Below are 16,707 nucleotides of genomic sequence, written 5' to 3'. Positions count from 1 at the left end.
TATGTTCCCAAACAGGGAGCTAGCTCACCTCAGTCCCTTGGGGTACAGGACATAGCACACAGCAAAGTCCTGCTCAGGAAGAAGGGGGGACACGACCCACTGCAGCGCCCCTTCAGTCTCTCCTCGGTCAAGAGTTACAAACTGCCCACAAGCCCCAGATCACTAAGCAAGAGTCAAGCGTCTCCCGCAGCCTATTTAGCAACTCTTCCTGAGGCAGAGGTTTTCTTCCCGATCGCGGACAGGTCAAAGCCGCCAGAGGCTCAACCACTCCACGGCGTCTTCAAAGCACTTCCAGCACTTCTCTGACCAATACCGAGAATGTTCTTGATGACATTGTCCAGATGACAAAGCATAACCAAAGTCTTAGGGTTCCAGTTCTTCCAGTTATACCCCTCATCATCTTTGAAGTTTCCTCGTGCTCAGGGGTCCCCGATCCCTCCCTAAAGCAGTCTTGCGTATCTCCCCCCCCCAGCTTCACCGTCCTCTGTTTGATACTGGGGGCCTGGATCTTTAATCACTCAAAAGTAGATGGGTCTATTGTTTTATGGCTCTAAACCAGGTCTCTTCACCTCTAAAAACCTTTCCTTCACCCCGCTCCTGGTGCAGGGCAGCCTGGCGCCGTCTCCACCCCTCCTCTAGGGCACGACCTCCCACAGCCTTTCTCACCTCTCCCAGATCCAGCCAGGCAATTTACATTCTGCTGAGACACGCAAATAGGTCTGAAGCACAAACTCAGCCATTTTTCAAGCAGCACTTTTTTGGACACACAGCAACAAAACCATCTACCCAAAAAGATGTGTTGTGACACGGTGACATACCAAACTTCATTGTTCCATCTCCAAATCTTGGGGAACTAGGCTAACAATACTACACCCAGCCTCCCCCATTCTGTCCCACGGGCAGGATGGCCTTTCACCAGGGAAAATGAAATGGAGCATTTTCCACTGTCAGGGCCTGGCACCCACACTGGCCCAGGTCCTGCCGTCAACCTACACTGCACCCTGCCTAGGGGTTACCCAGGACGTCCTACAGGGGTGCCCCATGTGTATGCAAAAGGGAAAGTAAGGCCTGACAAGTGGTAGCACTTGTTAGGACAACATGCTAATTTAGCATAATGAACGCAGGCCCTAAGCTGAAGACCTGTGTTCCCTCTCTGCGCATTTCCTTAGTACACAGTGCACATCACTTAGGGATTTTGCTAGTATGGCAAACATACCAATCAGAGACAACCAAGCAACTCTACCATTTATACAGGGAACATCTGTACTTGCACACTGATTGGCAGTGGCAAGTAACTACAGCATCTAACTCGCAGCTCTCTGTTAGGAAAACGGTCTGGGGAAAAGCAAAAAGTTTAAGTGAACTTTAGCCAACAAGGCCAAGTCCAACACAAACCCCTCCCAGCTAAAAGCCAGGGTAGACCAATCATTCCCATAATGGAATACCCTGCTTAGGGGACGCAGGCTCTCTACCACAGTGACACTCTCCTGTTTCTCGCCTTCCTGACCCCAGGTGGTCCTCGTGATCACTACCTCCTGAGTTGCCTTTGCTGTTCCATGGATCCCTACCAGTCAGGGGTGCCTTCCAATGCCCACCCCCACCTGAAGTGGTACCCGGGATGATCCTTCAGGCAGAACACTGCTACTAGTTATCCTGCCTGCCAGATTAAAAGGGGTACAAAAGGGGGTGGTGATGGACGAAGCATCTGAACCAATCAAACACTCACACCCAGTCAACAGATCTGGGTTTAATCCATCACCATTCTTTAGCCCACTCTGCCACCCCAGTTCAGACATGGCCATATGCAAATCAGTCTGACTCCGTGCCTCATGGGAACAGTCCAGCCGGAACTGCCAAGCCATGCCTTCCCTGGACCGGAAACAAGCTTCCGAGGACCGGTTCCTGGCATTTTAGCAGTCTTCAGCCCGGCTTGCTTGCTCCGTCCATCACCTCCCCCTTTTGTACCGCTTTGTTCACCATAAGTTGGCAGTGGCAAGTACCTACAGCATCTAACTCACAGCTCTCTGTTAGGAAAACGGTCTGGGGAAAAGCAAAAAGTGAGTCCCTTGCTCACTTTGCCACTGGATTCAAGCAAGCTGGGCTGAAGACGGCTGAAATGCCAGAAACCGGTCCTCAGAAGCTTGTTTCCGGTCCAGGTAAGGCATGGCTTGGCAGTTCGGGTTGGACTGTTCCCATGAGGCACAGGGTCAGACTGATTTGCATATGGCCATGTCTGAACTGGGGTGGCAGAGTGGGCTGAAGAACGGTGATGGATTAAACCCAGATCTGTTGACTGGGTGTGAGTGTTTGATTGGTTCAGATGCTCCGTCCATCACCACCCCCTTTTGTACTGCCAGATTAAAAGGGGGCTTACTTTGGTCATCTCCATGGGACCCAGCCCTAGGGGCTGGACACTGTCCTCCGGTGTTCCCTCCAGGGAACACCACCCTCTTTTAACCTTCCACTTGGTTTTCTGGGCCTGCCACTTAGGAATGGCACCTATAAAATTCAGGACTGCAGGGGCCCTGATGACCGACGCCTTGGGCCCTCCTGACGCTAGGTGTTCTTCCCCACACTGGTGGCAACCAGGCACAAGGCCTCCACCCAGGGGCTTTCCCACCCCCGCCGTTCCTTAGGTGGTGCTACTGATCCCTGGGGTTACTACTTACTCTTCCTCCCCCTCTTTGGAGATAAGGGATTTGCCTGTCACCTTTCCTCACTACTCTGGGATCTCCTTGTGCCTCCTGGCCCTCCTTCCCTCTCTGAGCCTTAGCAGGCCCCTGGACCCATGGCCAGGGGTCTGGCTCTTGGGCAGGGTCCCGGGAATCAAGGAGCCCGCTCCCCAGCCCTGGATGACATAAATCTGGAAAATAATGCCTGAGCCTAGGCTCCCCTGGGGCCATACTAGAAAACCCCTCCTTATCATTTACCAGGCTTACCACCCAATCCTCCATTGCCCTCCTGTACTTCTCTGCACTTGGCACTGGTGGTGCGCTGCCACAATTGGAACTGGGCTTCAGTTGTCTACCTTTCATGTCCAGTTCCCTCATGCTTATCTCATGAGTGAGGAGAATCTTCTTCTCCTCCAGGGTAAGTGCTCCCTTACTCTACTCTGCGCGAGTCTTCAGTTTTAACACCTCCAACTCATGCAACCTGACCCTTTGGTTTTCCTCCAACTCCTTTGGTGAAAAACTCCTCCCGGAATGGCCACTGCCAGCCCTACTGGCTGGCCCCTCCACTGGCAAATCCTATGGACCAAATCTATTCCTGGGGTCCTTCTCATCCACCTCACCATCACCTGTCCCCGGAGTCTCTTGGGCTTCCCATCAGGCCCTCAAGGCCATCTGTAGCTCCTCCTCCTTGGCGCTACCCTCATATGACATCCCAAGGCTCTGCAGAACCTCCTCAATTGTTCAACCTTATAAGACAACAAAGCCTCAATGTCAAACTCACATTCTACAGCCATAACCCACTGGCTATCAGACTCCCCTCCTGAGACATGATGTGTGGATAACAGGGTCAATCCAAAGTTAGAACCAATAAACAAATACAATATGTGTTTGTATCGTGGTCTATGGTCAATTTGTGATGTGCATCAATTACTGTGAGTGGTTTTGCACAGACACTTTTTAATAACGTTAGGATCGTATCTCACCCCTCTACCGCCAATTGTTAGAACCCAGAGTTCCCGCGCGCACTGTTGTTGTCAAGTGTGCGACCCTGACCTGCCCGCTCCCATGTTAGGCCAAGATGGGACACCGTCCGAGATAGCCCTGCTCATCCCCTTAGTAGCTTGACATGAGCAGCCAGGCTTATCTCCAAGGCACGAGTGTTCAGTATGTGCAACCACGCCCACAGCAACCCCAATGATGTCACCACAAATGGACTCAACATGAGTTTGTTTAAAACGAGTATGCTTTATATAAAAAGATCTACGAAATGACCACACAATACAACTTCGACATATATGCAATGGGTAAAATTGTTCCCGGTGGATTGGGCTGTTCTAATCCCCAACCACCGCTTCTAACCAACAGTTACGCTGACTTTTAACTGTTCTCCCCTTTTAAATGACTTCCCCTTGGCGATCAAAAGACAATGCACTTTTCCTATATTAAGGGGATTAAAATTGACTTGATGTTTAACATGACAAGGCTCTAGTAGTATGCTTAAAGTGCCTGGATACCTGTATGCTTTAGTGCTGAATAAATGAAACGAACTGAACTGGACTGGCAGAGACTAGGTACCATCAGTTTCTATCTGAGCAACATTTTGACAGATTGTAAATCACAACTAATTTTCTAAAATCCAGCAGAAGAAACCAAACATTATTCCCCATATAGAGATAGATAAAGACATATAGAGCAGTCATTAGGATATTTTTAAAAAGGGCTGAATATTAAGGTTAATTTGGACCAGGATGCGAGATTGGCATTTTTGTGGAGATTCTCTAATTACAGAAGCAAATAACATATATGGCATTAACAGAAAGAGAACAGGAATATTAAAGAGATTTCAAGAATTCAATGTAACATAACAATATAAAGTGGGGGTGTCCAAGGTTGGCAGAGGAGGGCCGAGTGTATACCACATTCTACAAAACATAAATATACATGCAATGCATCTAAACTGATCCCCTAAATAGGTGGCATTAGACCCTGAAAATATCATGTGAAGCTGGCTATATTGGGCCTAGCTGGAAATTTAATCTAATGTGACATTTATTACAGCTACTGTGGGTCGAGATGCATTATTATAAACCATGCTGGTATTAAGACCTGGTAACAGCTGTTGCTGAAGATAATTAAGGGGGTAATTACGATGCTGGTGAATCTGCCATCGACAGGCTGTCGGTGGCGGGTTCACCGCCATCGTGTAGCCATTTTCTGCCTGCCATATTATAATGGGGGTAAGGTCCATGGTGGTCGGTATGTATCCAACGGCGTCCTTGAGCCCGCCGGTGCAGCGGTGGCCTTCCCATCACAACAATGGTGGTGGTGCATGCCAGGCACCAATGTGCGGATTAGGATGTGCCTCCCCACCAGCCTTTCCATGGCAGTTTACCCACCATGGAAAGGCTGGCGGGGATGGAGTTTTCGGGCCCCTTGTGGGTCCCCCTTGAGCAGGGTCAGTTTGGTTCTGCACTTGGGGGGAACCTATGTTGCCCCCTGCATTTCCCTGCACCATGTGGCAGGCACTGAGTGGCGCCTCCCATGCAGTGCAGGAAAATGAAAAACTTGCATTTTTTCCATTGCCGCAGGTGCTGCAGCCAGCAACACCCACCACAATGGAAAACATGGCACTTGCGGCCACCTTGGTGGCGGTCACAGTGACGGCGATCGCTGCATTGTCATGCCATATTAGGGATCGCCACCTTGCAGGCGAGCGGTCCCTATCCCCGGGACGATGGCGGATGGACAGAAGTCTGTCCACCATCGTAATCTGGATCTACATTCCTACATGAATAGCAATGAGAGTTTGAGTGTATGCATGACCCATTTTAGGGATCTTACAGAAGAACATGTTCATCAGTTGTCAGATACTCAATTGTCTGTTTTCCAATTTGGAGTAGAAAAAGTTACAGATATATCAATATAATGATGGACCTTCCGTTTCCATACATATAGGGAAGATGATTAAGTTAGCACTGACTGTAATGCAACCATTACTCCTAAAAGATATGTGAGCTTAGCTCAATGATAATTCTTATATACGGTGCCAGTTCCCTTAAATGTATCAATAAAATAGTTTATTTTTAATTTCTCCACATATGTATTCCATAAAATCTAGTTTAAATAATTCTAGGAGGTGTTCAAACAAAAACAACTTGTAAAAATAGTGCGGATGGAGTAGTGTTTATTTCCCATCTCCCACTTGTATTAGCAATCCAAATTTAGTGCAAGTGTATCCAGTCACCTTTAGAATCGCGAACCAATTAAATTGCCATCCACCTTTGCAAACATTGTAGTGATTCACATGATTTCTAGATAATGCTATCAAGTTAGCAGTTCCCTTATGTATCCTCTACTAAGTATCGAATTTGATAGCGAACACTGAAGCAAGGGCTCTTTCAAAAGCACTCAAAGACAAAATTGGGTAATGGCACATTTCAAGGGAAGAATAAAAAATTTCAAATTCCTTCTATGTCCCCTGGTGCATTGTTATCATGATCGGAAGTGGAAGGTGTATGGCACCACCAGGACACATCTCAGATCAAACTGTCCCTTTAAACTGGCTGACTGAGTGAGGAAGTGTGGAAGCCATTTTGGTGCAGGTTCCATTTTATGACACCCAAAGGAAGAAGACTGCAGAACAATGACAGGCCTGTTGGCATTTAAGTGAATTTGAGCTGTCAGTAACACTTCTGTAATCATAAGGTCTTGAGAAATTATAATTTCACAAGTGTAAGTGGCAACCTGTTGCCGTGCTTCATTTGCCGGTTTCATAAATCAATTCCCATGTATGGATAAATGTTAGGAAAACCCCTACTGTTTCACCACACAAGTGGCTCTCATGGGATGTGTATCATTTGTGCAATATGTATTGTAATCTATGAAACCCAATGTTCACGTCTTTATTTTGAGTAACTTTACCTTGGCTCCTCACAGCTCTTGATGATAAAGATGCATTTTGAATCATACTCATGCGTCTTCAATACTTGTCAGAATTTCACAGAAGAGACTCCATAAGCATCAAAAAGTGCACATTTCTATTGCCAAGACTAGCCAAAGTGCAGATCAATGGGTGCACGTCCTCTTTGGCTCCCAGGAGCCACGTGGTACAGTGACAAGTGCTTGTTGTTATTAGCAAACTTCCAACCCCTGCACCTAGTAATCAGATAGAGCCATTCGTGTAACACAGGTCCTGATGGATGGGGGGTATCCTTCATGGGCCCTCCATTCACACCAATGCCTAGGAATATCTGTGGGGCTTTCCCCCATTTTGCATTAAACCACTGATAGGTGCTCCATCAAATGTATAATGCTACACAAATAAATGATGGATGGAATGTGAATAAATCATACATTCACCCCCAGTCAAGAGGTGTGGGTTAAATCCATTGTTCTTTTGCTCACCATGCCACCCCAGTTTAGACCCAGCCATATGCAAATCAGTCTAGACCCTGTGCCTCATGGGAACAGTCCAGACCGAACTGTCAAGTTAGGTCCTCCCTGGACTGGAAACAAGTATCCTGGGACCGGTTTCTGGGTATTACCCTTCATCAGCCAGGCTAGCTTGAGTCCAGTGGCACAGTGAGCAAGGGACCCACGTCTTGGCATACTCATCCCACTTAAGGTGAAAAGTGCTACGCAAATAAATGATGGACGGAATGCTGAATAAATCATTCATTCACCCCCAGTCAAGAGATCGGGGTTAAATCCATCGTTCTTTTGCTCACCATGCCACCCCAGTTTAGACCCAGCCATATGCAAATATGTCTTGACGCTGTGCCTCATGGGAACAGTCCAGACTGAACTGCCAAGCCATGTTCTCCCTGGACCAGAAACAAGCATCCTGGGACCGGTTTCTGGGTATTACCCTTCATCAGCCAGGCTAGCTTGAATAAAGTGACACAGTGAGTAAGGGACCCACGTCTGGGAATACCCATCCCACTTAATAAAATGAATCCCCTTGGGGATGATTCGTGCGCGATAAAAATGACCTAAATAAATAGACATGAAGAAGCCCATGCATCTAAATTAAACAAGTTGCATTTCAGCACCTAACAATTTCAAGAGTAATGGAGTAGAGGGTCTACCCTGTACCTTCCCCTTGGTGTCCCTGGATTAGTCCAGGACTGCCATTTGAGAATTGGTGGTGTATTCTGAGCATTATTCAAGGCAGCCTTCTGTTAATAAGGGATGTGCTGGGATCTGACCCTGGGAGATGAGTATGCAGAAAACAATTTCAAATGCTACACGTTACACATATGAATGTAAAAAAAGTATGTTTGGGGGAAATCTGATCTAGAGCTGATTAGAAAAATGCTTGTAAATGTACGCATTTTCCAACAATGTAAGGGAATTTGTCATTTTTATTCTCAACAAAATACTGAGCGTTCATGTTATCCTACGAAACACCAACAACATTGTACAAGAATTTTGCAATATCACCTATAATTTAATTGATATTAAGAATATTCACTGCTTTCCTTTTCCAAATAATCGAGATAATTCTGCATTTTGTGCATATTCAGTGTCCTGGTTGTTTCAACGTTTACAGTAGTGGACAGATAAGCTACTTATATTTCTTGCAAAAATTGTAATGCAATGTATCTTCCTCAGTAAAAATATTTCCGTGACTTTATTCAGTCACAAAATCTACAGTGGTAACAAAACGAGGCATTTGCAACTAATCTTTTGTTACATGCATTGATTACATTATACAAAGTGACAATTACGTATTTGAGAATATGTGGCTGTGCACACATTTTTTTCCAGGTCAAATTTGGCAGTGTGAACATGTCAGTAGTGAAATAGATCTTTCGAGTGTTCATTTTCCCTTTATTTTCATTCACTTTCCTTGGTATTCCTTTTCATACTTGTTAGAAATGGGGGTCTCTAGTTGGCAGAGGTAGGTATCATTGAACAAATAGGGACCCTTGCTTCTAGGCAGGATAAAGAGGACATACTTCTAAAATAACCTCTGCTCATCCCCTTGGTAGTTTGGCACGAGCAGACCGGCTTATCTCAGAGACAGTGTGTAAAGCATCTGTGAACACATACAGTAATACAGTCAAAAGAATACAAATAGACACCACATCAGTTTAGAAAAATATATAATCTTCATCCAAACCAAAACAAGATCGAACATCAAAAATTCCCAATGCAGTAATAAGAAATATGACTTTCAGATGGTAGAAATAGTTCAGTTCAAAGCAAATTGCAGATGGGACACGTTTCACACAACGTGCCTTGGAAACGTCACGAAAACAAACAAAGCGGGCCGCAGGGAAGGTGATGCGTCGGCTCTTTATCCTCAGGGAAGGTGATACGTCAGTTCCTTGCTCCAGGGAGGTGATGCCTTGGTTCCTTACTGCTGCGCAGGGAAGGTTATTATTCGGTTCCTTACCGGAGAGGAGGTGATGCGTTGGTTTCTTACTGCGTGGGGAGGTGATACATCGATTTCTTACCGCATCCCCTAACGATGCAACAGATTTGGCTCCTCGATGCGAAGCCACAATCCGGGACGATGCATGGATTCCTGAAGTCGCATAGCAGGGGCTTGGGTTGGAATCGGTGCAGTGATCTCAGACTTCGGAGATCGTTGCACTTGATGCGGCGTGCAGCGATTTCTTGCACCGCGTCAGGCGCTGCGACGTTTTTTTCGGCAATGCATCAGAAACAGGTACGGATGCATCACACTTCTCAGTGTTGGCCTGATTTTGCAGGTCCCTGTGGAAAACAGTCTCTAGAGGTCCAAAACAGCAGCAGGCACCTCTTGCAGGTCAGAACTCCTAGCAAGGCAGTTCAGGGGAGTTGGTGGTAAAGTCTGTGTGTCCCTGAGACTTCAGAACCGGAGGCAAGGTCAGTTTGAAGCCCTTGGAGATCTTCTTCAGGCAGGGTGTTAGATTCCTTATAGGTACTATAATATAGACCTCGGTAAACTTGTTACCCTTCACCTATATTCTCTCCCTACATTACAATTGTCACGGTTTACAGGGACTGAGCTTTTACCTAGATATTACACTGTATTCAGAACGCAGGTTTTCCCTAGTTCGAAATCTCATACATGTGCATGAGGGTTCTTGGAAGCACAGCAGGACCTGTTTGAAATTACAGGAGACTTCCATATCAACATTTATTATCTTGATTTTCGACCTAATTTCATTGTATTTATAGGTACTAATCTAATATTTCACTCCGTAGTAACCTTGCCCTACTGATCGCCACCTTAGGTACTTCATCGAGCACCTCTTAAGCAGCCTCCACCATAGCGTGAGACGTTCCATGACGGACCCCGCCATACTTCCCCATACACACTAGGACACCATGTGCCCTACGGGCGCCTCTCCTTCCTCTGTCCTACGTGCGCGGCGGTTCCCCTCCTTGAACTCGGAAGCGGCGGCCCGATCAGCAACCTCTATACGATGTCAGTATATAAGAGGTAACGAGAGCGACACTCACTCCAGCTCCTCCCGTCCGCCGCTCTTCCGGGTAGGTTGACATTTGCGACGCACGACGAGACGAGGTAAGTTGATCCGCCCTTATGGACACACTCTGGCAATGGCTACGTCTTCTCCATGCCGGCCCGCCAACCTGGCTGCTCCCTTATGAGGATCCCCAGACCCTCGGGGCCATTGCCTGGGCTTACACGGATCCCGCTTTTGCAATAGGAGTGGCTGGGTAGTTTGTCCTGTGTAGCATTGGTGTGAAGCCACTGCTGACCCTTCGGCAGGTCCTGCACACTTATACCCCCCGAATCATGTTGGAGCAAACACGCTACCGGGGTATGTGTGTCTGGTCCCCGATGGTGCCACTTTCGTACGATTGGCTCCCGCTCTGCTCCCCGGCTGCTTTCAGTTTCATCTCTGCATTCTAGCGATCCCTGAAACGCTACGGTAATGCCACCAGTGGTGGGGTACATCGCATCTGAGCGGACAATTGGCTCAGGTGGTATTAGCATGGGGAGACGCCCTTGGCTCTGTTGCTCCACCGCACCAACACCTCATCTAACGTTAAGACAGGTTGCACATGTAACCGCTACTTTTGTTATCACTTTTTCCTCAACCAGGCTATCACTGCTGTACTAGCAAGTCATGATTGGAGGAGACTGTTGATGCTTCATATTACCGACAATAGGGTGAGAACCCTACCCTTGTTACTCTCAACTCAGTATGTTGTGTGATTTATCCTATATATTCTGTAGCATACTCCCTTATGTCACACCTTAACATTGCTAATCAGCAACTTTTCACGCCAAATTGAATAGAGTGAACTACTCACTAAAACACACTCTTCCCCGGCCCGCCCCCCCCCCCCCCCTTAGGTATGTTTCTCTGAGTGTGCTGCTGAACTATGGGTTGTGATACGTTCAGCTTCTTGCTCAAACAGACCCTTGCTAAAACTGCATTATATTTTTATTTCTTTCCCAGGTTTCTGTGTAGATAGTATTTCAAAAACATTATAGGTCCTGATGAATTGCACTGTATCCCTAAGAACTACTGCATGAAACATGTCTACCAACCACTAATTGACCACTTAGTAGAGTATACTCCCCTGGATCATTGAACCAGGGAGTATACCTCACCATATCTCTTTTAATAAGGTAGACTGCCACGCTAATAAACTACTTAGTGGATTGCCTAACCTTTTTTTTAATCTTTATCACTATCACTCACACACATCTACACCCTCTTACACTAGGCCCTCATACCCCCACGCACCGATTGGCAGGGACAGAAGATCTCCGACAAAGAGCCCCATCTGGGTGCCCGTCAGGCATTGCACCTCCAGCTTGACGAGGAGCAAAAACCCATATGATGTAGCATGACACCTAGCTTGCTGGGTGTGTGAGGGTTTTAAGTCCCGAAAGGGAGGATCCCCATCCCCCTTTTCTTTGTTCCTTCTTAATTTGTCATCTGGGTTCATCTCTCCTCCCCCCCTTTTAGTTTAGTAACTCAGAGTAACCCTTCCCTTGGGAACTGCGTACCCTTCTTTGTTGTTAATTGCTCGGGCTTGTACGCTGGACCCCCCAAAATAGTCTTTTGCATCCCTCTTCTTTGATAACACAGCACAGCAGGACTGCCATCTCCTGTATAAAATCTATGTACAATGTTCATGTCCGAATTCATCCTTAGGCTGACACAGTAATACGATTCAGAAAAGGGGGTGGTGATGAACAGGGATGTATGACGTTACAACGCATACTTTTACTCCGCATACCATTACAACGCGGTATTCACAACACATACCGTTACAACGCATAGCGCTTTGGGGTGCTGGATAGTGTTAAGTATAATTTACTATTCTAACTCCAGTCCCCGTGGACCCTAGGGAAGGTGTTGGATAGTAAATTAAACTTACCTCTTATCCTAGAGCGCCCCCCAGCGCAATGCGTTGTAATGGTATGCGTTGTAATGCCTGCGTTGTAGTGGTAGTGCGTTGTAAAAATTGTGTTGTAACAGGTGAATACCGATGAACAGAGTGTCTGAATTAAGCAGACCACTCTTACCCAGTCCAAAGATCAGGGCTTGATCCATCACCGTTATTTATCTCACTGCACCATCCCAGCTCAGAACCTGGCTATATGCAAATCAGTCTGTCCCTGGCCCAGTGCATCATGGGAACAGGGCAGACTAAACTACCAAGCCAATTCTTCACCAGAAAGGAGACAAGCTACCGGGGACCGGTTTCTGGCATTTCAGCCGTCTTCGGCCCGGCTTGCTTGAATCCTGATGGTGCAGTGAGAAAGGGACTCATGTCTGCGTATACCCTGCCACACCTATAGTGGCCAAAAACGATTCAGAAAAGGGGGTGGTGATGAACAGAGTGTCTGAATTAAGCAGACCACTCTTACCCAGTCCAAAGATCAGGGCTTGATCCATCACCGTTATTTATTTCACTGCACCATCCCAGCTCAGAACCTGGCTATATGCAAATCAGTCTGTCCCTGGCCCAGTGCATCATGGGAACAGGGCAGACTAAACTAACAAGCCAATTCTTCACCAGAAAGGAGACAAGCTACCGGGGACCGGTTTCAAGCAAGCCGGGCCGAAGACGGCTGAAATGCCAGGAACCGGTCCCCGGTCGCTTGTTTCCTTCCCAGTATAAGAATTGGCTTGGTAGTTTGGTAGCCAAGTTCTGAGCTGGGATGGTGCAGTGAGCTAAAAAACGGTGATGGATAAAGCCCTGATCTTTGGACTGGGTAAGAGTGGTCTGCTTAATTCAGACACTCTGTTCATCACCACCCCCTTTTCCGACACAGTAATACAGCAAGGTAGGACCCCTGGGGAGACCTATGGGTATATATACATCACATCTTGCTAAGATAGTTAGAGGAGACCGAGATTTCGTGGCCAACACACTGACCAGAGATGCTGAGGTTCCTGCATGCAGACACTCCAGCTTGCAGTGGTCTGAAAACATCCCTTGCGGGGTGTCCAACTCGAGACCAGGACGGGGTCTCACAGTCTCACTTAAGGTAATGGGGTTGACTAAATCCTAGAGGAATTCTTGGCTTAACACCTACACCCATGCTAGGTACATTTAGGTACATCTAGATAGGGAGGCATCATAGGAGTATGTACATTTTATTATCACGTTTTATATACTTGAATGTATTCATGATTTTAGTCAGATGGTAGAACTCTACCATCCTTTTACTTTCATGGTGCTGTTAATCATTTATATCCTATACTGTCTAATGGTTGTTGCAGCACATCTATTCTACACCAGAATAACAACTGTTCAATAAATGATTATTGAAAACGCCCAGCTTGTTTCACATGTTGTATCTCTCTGAAAGAAACTAAGTAAGCACGGGAGACAGAGTGAAAGGTAGTACATTGTTTAAACGGTCCTGAGGGATCGGGGTTATCATGTTCGATGGTTGCCAAGAACTATTCTCTCTGTGGTAAGAGGAGATTCTAGAGGCACTGTGAGCTAGTTGATACACGAAGGCCAGCATACCCGGTGGGAGTGATCAGAGTTCGTCTGACACCAATCCTACAGGGTATGTTGTCTAAACGTGCAGTTCCTTTATATTTTCTATAGGAACTACACGTCGGGGGACACAGCAAACAGCAAAGTCCCTTTCTCCTTTCCTTGGCAGCAAGTAGCCACTGCAGGCCAACCCCAAACAGTAAACAGCACAGGGGTAGTATTCCTCCTCAGCTCAGGGGCGTAGCTAGAGCTTGTGGCGCCTGGGGCTATCCCACAGAGTGCCGCCCCTGGGGAGGGGCGGGAGGGGGGGTAGTACCGTCGCTAATAGTTACCTCGATCATTCAAGGTGCATGCTCATACATGACACAGTCCAGGGCTTCACGGTTGTGAATACACCGGTGACCGGCAGTACAAAGGAGAACACACAGACAGCCATCCTGCAGGATTTCAGGAAGGGCCTAAAAACATGGTCATTTGATTAACGTCCCTCATAGCAGCACCGCCCCCACCCCCAGCGCCTAGATACCCCCACAAGTGATAAGTAGCGCTATGCAAATCCTGTTTGTCAGTGGCATAATAGGGCTGGGACGGACGAATAGTCGAGTTGGGAACAAAAGCAGGTGACAGGTCATGTGCGTGAAGCACGCACTTTCAAATTGCCTGGGCCGCGTGCGCGGCACTGGTGGCCCGTTGCGGACATGGCGGCCCTTATAATTTATTTGGGGACACTGTGTCCTCAAGTAAATTATAACAGCTGCAATGGGCCACCAGCATAGCTGCCAAGGTTTCAACTGCTATGTGTGACATTTTCATAATTTCAGTGTTTTTATGAGTGGCATTTCAATGACTATGAGTGGCACTATCTCCTTCACCACTGACCAGTGTCACCCGACCATCACCGGTGCGGCCCAAACATAGCTGCCAAGTTTTCAGTATACACGAGTAACATGCCTATGTTTTTAAGACAGGTATAAGTGATTTTCACATCTCCTGTGCAACACCTTCAGTGATATTTTATAAGGAGCAGTGGTTTAAGAAAATGTAAGGTAAAAAACGGAAAAAAAAATTTTTAGGAAGTGGTGTAGTAACTGGATTAAATACACCACAGGACACGTCACAAGCCTGGACTGGGGCTGTTGACAGATTGGGTAGGTCAAGGTCACACTCAAACGCTTGTGCGGTCTCTTGACCGAAAAAGGCCCGGGATCGGGAGAATGGACAAGCACTGTGCCCCCTTTTCTGAAACCATGTGATCGGAGGGCAAGAGCTGCGAAGCGTTTTTTTTACAACAATCTGAGGTAAGTAATCTGTGGGGGTTTAGGAAGGCATACCAACACCCTCGACCATAACCCTCCCCACAACATTGTAAGGGTCGGGTCAGATGGCACAAAGTCTGCTGATGGCGGCGCTGAAAAGAAAAACAAAGATGCCGCCCAGCATCATTCTGTCTGTGGGGCCAATCTGCGAAGTGTGTGACAATGGTGGTAGTTAACACTGACGAAGACAGTGGCAAGTGGCTGAAACAACTGTCTACTTATAGTGAAGGTTTGCAGCCGGAAGCGCGATTGGCACGTCGATGACTTGCACTGCAAGGGGTCTGCTGGGTGCTCATGATGCCACGATCAGTACCAAGACAGTCAGCACTGTACACCTGGCGAGGACTGACTCAGATTGAGTCCCCTGCCGTTCTGCATCACTTCCTCCTCCTCCGGACGGGACGGGCGATCACATCCGGATTATAATCCATGTGCCACAGTGATTGACAGCATCCACTGCCGAGAGGGAAGGCTCCGCTCCCCCCTCCCCGGGTAATTGCCAACAGTTAGTGTGTGCAAACCACGCAGCGCGCTGCTATAGCAGCCTGGAGCCAGGCACGACACAATTACAGCCGGGCAGAATTCGAGCAGCAGAGCCAGTGCACAGGCGTTGCTCTTATTGCGTGATACTTGGCAGGAATGCACCAGTGCCGCGGCCGCCCTCAAAATTGTGCCACCTGGGGCGGACCGCCCCCCTCGCCCCCCCCTAGCTATGCCACTGCCTCAGCTTCTCCAGCTCTTCTCCTTGGCAAAGGTTCCTCTTGATTCCCAGAAGTCATCTAAAAGTCTGGCGCCTGGGCCCCTCTTTTTATACAGTAAAATCCTTTGTTCTCTGAAGGCAGAGAGTGTCTGGGCCCAGCCAAAATTGGTATGTTCTCTCTGGTGTAGCTTCCTGGCAGAAGGTTGAGACAGCATTGTCCTTGGCAGACCAGGCCTATTCAGGTGAAAGGAAATCTCCCCCTACTCTAAATACAGCCCAGCCCTGGCTCATCAGGCTCTCAGGGGCCACTGCTCCTCCCCAGCCCCTGTCATCCAAAAGCCAGACATGCAATACACAAATCTAGCAGAGGCACACTGGATGGCTACGCAAGAAAATACCTGCTTTCTAAAAGTGGTATTTTCAAACACAACATGTAAAAATCACCCTCACTAAAAGATGCATTTTAACATTCTGAGTTCAGGCATACTAAACTTCATTTTCCTACCTTGTTCCCAGGGATAGTTATGTTTAAAAGATGTTATAAGCAAATTCCCCATTCTGTCCAATGGGGAACAAGTAGCCTTGCAGTAGTGAAAAAAGAATTTGGCAGTAATTAACTATCAGGACATGTCACACACACGAGGGCATGTCCTACCTTTCAGATGCACTGCCCCCTACCCACAGGGGATCCTTGGGCCTACCTTTGGGGTGACTAACATGTAAGAAAAGGGAAGGTTAGGGCATGGCAAGTGGGTACACTTGCCAAAACATGGCAGTACTAGACTGCACACAGGCTCTGCAACGGCAGGCCATAGTTTCTTTTACAGGCTGCTTATGTGGGTGGCACAATTTGGGATGCAGCCCACTAGCAGCATTTGATTTACAGGCCCTGTGCACACACAGTGCACTGTAATAGGGAATAATTAGTAAATCAAATCAGCTAATCATGGAAAAACCAATCCATACCAACAATTTCCAAAGGGAGCACTTGTACTTTGGCACTAAACAGCAGTGTCAAAGTGCCCAAAACATCTAGACTAGCAAAACGGAGTCCAACACACAGCAAAAACACAGGAGGTCAAGTCAA

The sequence above is a fragment of the Lissotriton vulgaris genome, chromosome 9, assembly GCF_964263255.1.
Source record: "Lissotriton vulgaris chromosome 9, aLisVul1.2, whole genome shotgun sequence".
In the NCBI taxonomy this organism is placed as follows: domain Eukaryota; kingdom Metazoa; phylum Chordata; class Amphibia; order Caudata; family Salamandridae; genus Lissotriton; species Lissotriton vulgaris.
This window is presented reverse-complemented; position numbering follows the sequence as displayed.